Genomic DNA, 6,740 nt, shown 5'->3' on the forward strand with positions numbered 1-6,740 from the left:
CAAAATATTTCCAATATACTTGATAATAACTCACCAAATATTAATAGTTAACATCTTGTACATCCAGGAACATTCAAACACATAGTTAGCTATACCAAAAGCTTATACACATAAGTGGTCTATTATGACCAATGGAAGTAGCAAAAGAAAATACAAAAGATCATGCACAAAGCCTCTTGCGTGAGGCACCTGGGCTAACTCTATAAAACTTGGGTTCCTTTCTCAAACTCCACTAAGGCTGGGGTTGAACGTCCCTTTGCTCACCCAAATACATATAAATAAGAGTGAGCTAACGCCCGGTGAATAATACCAAAGTGAAGGTGATGTATGAATGAGATTCATATTAAGTACATCAAACTCGTGAATTCATATATAAGCGGCCTTAGGCCCATTCTGTGTTTTTGTTGTACATGTCAAACGGCCTCGAGCCCATTTTAGATCCTTATAAATCATATTAGACGACCTCAGGCCCATTGCATAACTTTGTTAGATTCATCAAACAGCCTCGAGCCCAATTCAAACACTTTAAACGTATCAAACAGCCTCGGGCTCATTATTTTTCATATTCATATTTATACCCATTTCATATTCATGATCATGATCACCTTTTTATGCAAACGGCCTTTAGCCTATTACATTCATATTCAAACGGCCTTTGGCCCATCAAAATATTCAAATGTAGCAAACGGCCTCAGGCCCAATTCATACATATCAAACGTATCAAATGGCCTCAGGCCCAATTTATCCACATCAAACGGCCTTGGGCCCAAGTCAGGTTCTTTGCAGAGCCTTATACAAAAAAAATTAGGCATATTGAATACTCATTCATAATTCAAATCAATAAATCCATGAAGCTTGTACAGAAGTAGCACTTGGAAAATAACATGCTTCAAAATAACTTTACTAAAATATTACTCACTTTGTTCCGTCGATGGATTTGCCCTCACGCTTGACCCTACACATTCCATAACACATTGGGTCACAAGCAATTCAATCTGTTCTTAGCCTGTTTATTTCTCTTAGACCTCTTTCTTATTTCTTTAGTTCATTTACAATGCTCAATGCATGTTAAGAGTGCTTAGAAATAAAAGAGAACGGAAAACAGAACATAAAATAGCTTTACAAAAGTTTCTGAAATAGGGCACTCCGCTCGAGCGGTCTATAAAACTCTGTAAAAGTACTGGTTGCATGATTTTTACGCTCGAGTAAGATTTCTGTCACTCGAGCGATGAGTCTTGAAAAACAGGGTTCGCTCGAGCTACCATGCAATTCTCTGTAAAACTTCTGGAAGCTTGATTTTTACGCTCGAGCGAGACTTTCCTCGCTCGAGCGGACAGGTCGAATTTTGAAATTTCTAGAATTGTGTTTGAAGCTCAAAACACATTTCCAAATGTCCAATTTCATGCATAACTCACTCAAATATGCAAGAACACTCCCAAATACATATATTTGAAGATAATTTCAACCTTAGTTCAAAATTCCATGGATTCAACAAACTTCAAACAGTAAACTTTATATATACATAATCTATGTTTTGCTTCTTACATATACCAGTTTCAAGACTTGAAATTAAGCTTCAATACATGAAAATTCCTATATGCATGTGTCAAGCAACCCTCAATACAACATGATCAACATGCATTACATTCAATATGCAAAATTATGGCCAATTCGTACATGCATGTATCTATTGGCTTCAAGTTCATCATATTCAACTCAATTCTTGTTTTTAGTTACATATTATGCTTGAATTCACATTTAAATATCTCATATTCATAAATTGAGACTCATTTGCTCACCTAAAGCCTTTAACTCTTCCAAATTTGGCTAGTCTTTGAGCCCATCTCCTTAAATCCACAAGCTTCTAGTTCAAACCTTCAAGTTTGTGCTCCCTCTCTCTCTACAATCGTCTCTCTCTCTCTATATATATATATATATTCATTTTTGCTTATTTTGAGCTCACAATATCAGCTTAAGTGCACTTAGAACATATATATACTAGGTGATTAGCTTAAAGTAATCAAGTTCACTTATGGTTAAGGAACCACACTTAATTTAATCTAATTATTTTGATACGAATCAATTTTTAATCAAATTCCACCATAGGCTCTAAAAATCCCGCTAATCACAATTGTACTGACAATTTCAATTTTTATTGCCTCTACGGCCTTCAATTTTCTAATTATAGCAGTCAGTTGAACATGTTTTCCTACGGTGAACAGATATAGATTCAAAAGCATGATTTGTCACATAGTTAGCACCCAAAATCATATTAAGCACATAAGCACAATCATAATTAAGATTAATTAACATAACATAGAATAGAGTTATCACAATCTTCCCTCCTTTAGGAAGTTTGGTCCCCCAAACTTATCTTACCTCCGTCCAGAAACAAGTGTGGATAGCGTTGTCGCATCTCATCCTCCTTTTCCCATGTAGCGTCCTTCCCATAGTGTTCCTTCCATTCTACCATTACCATTGGGATGGACTTGTTCCTTAATTGTTTCAGTTGTCGGTCAATGATCCATTTTGGCCATTCTTCGTATTCCATATTTTCATCAAGCACTAACCGGTGGTAGTCTATCACATGAAATGGATCTCGGAGATAACCTTTCAACATCGATACATGGAATACATTATGCATTTGTTCTAATCCCAGCGGCAAAACAACTCTGTAAGCAATTGGACTAAGCTTTTCCAGAATTTGAAATGGCCTAATGTAACGAGTGACAATTTACCCTTCTTACCAAATCTCAACTGGCCTTTCATCTGAATCACACGAATAAACACATGGTCACCAACCTCATACTCAAGAGGCCTTCTTCGAACATCTGCATAATTATTTTGCTAGCTCTATGCTGTCTTGAGCCTTTGTTGGATAATTTGAATGTTTCTGGAAGTGCCTTGCACAATTTTAGGCCCAAGTAAAGCTCTATCCCTGACTTCTGTCCAACAAATTGTCGATCTACATTTTCTTCTGTACAAACCTTCGTACGGTGCCATATTGATACTGGAGTGGAAACTGTTATTGCATGCAAATTCAACTAGTGGCAAATAATCCTCCTAGCTCTCTTGAAAATCTAAAGCACACATTCTGACCATGTCTTCCAAAGTCTATATGGCCCATTCTAATTGCCTATCTATTTGTGGATGGAATGCGATATGAATCTTAGTTCTGTTCCCATTGTTCTTTATAGGCTTCTCTAAAATCTAGACACAAATTTTGAATCTCTATTCGATACAGTAAATACTGGGACTCCATGTAAACGAACAATCTCATCAACATATATAGTGGCTAATCTATAAACATTCAAAGTAGTTTTCACAGGCAGAAAATGTGCAGATCTAGTCAGTTTATCAACTATAACCCAAATAGAATCCATAGCTCTAGGAGTCCAAGGTAGGCCAACAATAAAGTCCATGGTTACATGCTCCCACTTCCATTCCGGAATAGGGAGAGGTTAAAGTAGACCGCCTGGTTTCTACTGTTCAGCTTTAACCTGCTGACATTGAAGGCACTTAAACAAATATTCTGCGATCTGCTTCTTCATATTGGGCTGCCAACAGCTTTGGTTCAAGTCCCGATACATTTTGTTGTTACTATGATGCATAGCTGATATCGACTTGTGAGCTTCATCTAGGATTCTCTTCTTTAGTTCAGGAATGTTGGGGACACATAATCAGTTTTGGAATCTCAACACTTCACTATCAACGCTGAATTTCAATTTCGGATTTGCTTCAAACTCATCAATTTTTTTCTTGAGGAATTCATCCTCTCTTTGCCTTTGCTTGACTTCATTAATTATTGCTAGCTCAGCTGAAAGGGCAGCTATCAACCCATTTTGCTCATGTAACACAACTTCAATCTTAATTTTCTCAAAATCTTGCAAGATTTCTTCTTATTCAGTGAATAGACAAACTAAGTTCCTCGTTGATTTTCTGCTCAATGCATCGGCAATTGTATTGGTCTTTCTTCAGTGGTATTGAATCTATAGGTCATAATCCTTTATCAATTCAAGCCATCTTCTCTGCTGCATATTCAGTTCTTCTTAGGCAAAGAAATACTTTAGGCTTTTGTGATCGGTATAAACTTCAAATCTCGCCCCATATAGGTAATGCCACCAAATTTTCAAGGAAAATACAACCTAGCTAACTCCAAATCATGTGTCGGGTAGTTCTTTTCATGCAATCTCAATTGTCGGGAGGCATAAGCAATCACCCTTTCATTCTGCATTAATACAAAACCCAAACCTTTGTAAGAAACATCACTATATATCACAAAGTTTTCCAAACCTGAGGGCAATGTCAAAACTGGTGCAGTGATTAGTCTTGTCTTCAATTCTTGAAAATCAGACTCCCTTTCATCATTCCATTCAAACAGTTGTCCTTTGCATGTGAGTTGAGTAAGTGGTATGGCTATTTTCAAAAAATCTTTCACAAATTGTCTGTAGTACCCGGTCAAACCCATGAAACTACGAACTTCCATCATATTTGTTGGTGTAGACCGATTAACAATTGCTTTTACATTCTGCGGGTCTACTGAAATCATATCTCTATTAATAACATGGCCCAAGAAGACAACTTCATCTAACCAAAATTCACATTTCTTTAGTTTAGCATATAACTTCTTTTCTCTAAGAGTTCGCAAAACAATTCTCAAATGTTGTTCATGATCAATTCTACTTTTCAAATATACCAAAATATCATCAATAGAAACCACAACAAATTCATCAAGGTAAAGCTTAAAAATTCGATTCATTAGATCCATAAATGCTGCAAGGGCATTAGTCACTCCAAATGGCATAACAAAAAATTCATAGTAACCATACCTTGTCTGAAACACAGTCTTCTCAACATCTTCTGCTTTTGCCTTCAACTGGTGGTACCCGGATCTCAAATCAATTTTGGAAAATACTTGTGATCCCTGCAACTGATCAAACAAGTCATCAATACGGGGTAAAGGGTATTTGTTCTTTATCGTTACCTTGTTCAATTCCTGATAGTCAATGCATAGGTGCAAGGTCCCATCTTTCCTTTTCACAGATAATACCGGTCCTCCTCATGATGAGGTACTCGGTCTAATAAAACCCTTGTCTAGTAGGTCCTACAATTGTTCTTTCAACTCTTTCATCTCAATGGGTGACATCCTGTAAGGAGTTTTCGATATAGGCAGAGTGCCTGGCACAATATCAATAGTAAATTCTATTTCCCTGTCAACCAATTCTCCTAATAAATCATCTCGGAACACATCCAGAAATTCTCAAACAATAGGGATACTGTTCAATTCAATATTCATAGATTGTTCAGACAATACACTATACAAGTAACCCTGTGTAATATCCTTGTTCTGTTGTATGCTAATTGGTCCTTAACATGAATATGATTATGTGTTTGATATGATTTTGTGTGCCATTTTGTGAAAATATGTGATTTTGAATTTCTATCTATTCACCGTAGGAATATCTATTGATTATCTGCTTTGGAAATTAAATTGAAGATCTTATCGGCCACAGAACCCGAAATTGATTGCGCCATTGTGATTAGCGTAATTTTTAGAGCCTACAGTGAAATTTGATTGGAAATTGATTTGGATCAGAATAAATTGATGAATTAGTGCCCAATTACTTTATTATTATTATATTGGAATTAGTGGAATTGGTTGTAATAGAGCACTACACCCTCAATTCTCTCTTTAGCTTCATTTGGCTGATTTTGAACTCAAAGAAGACAGAGGGCCGGCTTTAGAGAGAGAGAGAGAGGGAGAGGATTGTGTAATCTTGGCTCAAGGTTTGGGGAATTTGAAGATTAAACTCAAGAATTTGCTATAGTTTGGAAGATTGAGCTCCTAGGTAAAGGAATTCATGAGTTTAATGTTTTAAATTGTGAATTCAAGTTTGGTTAATGGTCAAGAACATGAGTTAGATTGATTATGATGAAATTGGGTTAGTTTTGTTGAATTTGAAGTCTTAGAACACATGCATGTAAGAAATTGCCATAAATTTCCATGTTTGACATAAAGTATGTAATCCATGTTGAGTTTTGATTAATGACCATGTATTTGATCATCTCTTCACCAATTAAGTTGAGGATATTGTGTATATTTCACATGCAAGTGCAAATCATGGGAGTTTGAGTCATGCATGTTTGAATCTAGTGTGTTGGTGATGAGTTTGAGTTAATTTGAGACATGCATGTGATTAAATTGTGAAATTGAGCTTTATTGTGTTGTAATTTGGTGATTACACCATGTTAGAATATGTATATGTAAATCTTGAGCCAAAATCGTGCATTTGGAACCTTTGAACATCAAATTGAAGCTCAAGAACATGTTCAAGATTTTCCAGAATTTTGATGTCCGCTCGAGCGAGGAAACCGCCGCTCGAGCTTGAAATTCGTGTTCCTAGTATTTTCTGTAGACATGGTGTCTGCTCGAGCAGGGAAGTTCACGCTCAAGCGGGGAGCCATGTAGAGAGGCCTTCCGCTCGAGCGCCAGAGTTCACGATCGAGCACAAATTTGACATAACCAGTACTTTTGCAGGCCTCGTGGGTCCGCTCGAGCGGGGACCCTGTTTTCTAAAATTTTGAAAATGCATTTTGTGTTCCGTTTTCCGTTCTCTTTCGCTTACAAACACTCTTAGGCATACATTGAGCATTATAAATGAGTTAAAGAGATAAGAATGATGCCTAAAGAGGAATATGTGGATTTAAGAATGGATTGAATTGTTTGTGACCCTTTTGTG

The sequence above is a fragment of the Camellia sinensis genome, chromosome 3, assembly GCF_055761805.1.
Source record: "Camellia sinensis isolate YWXY chromosome 3, ASM5576180v1, whole genome shotgun sequence".
NCBI lineage: Eukaryota > Viridiplantae > Streptophyta > Magnoliopsida > Ericales > Theaceae > Camellia > Camellia sinensis.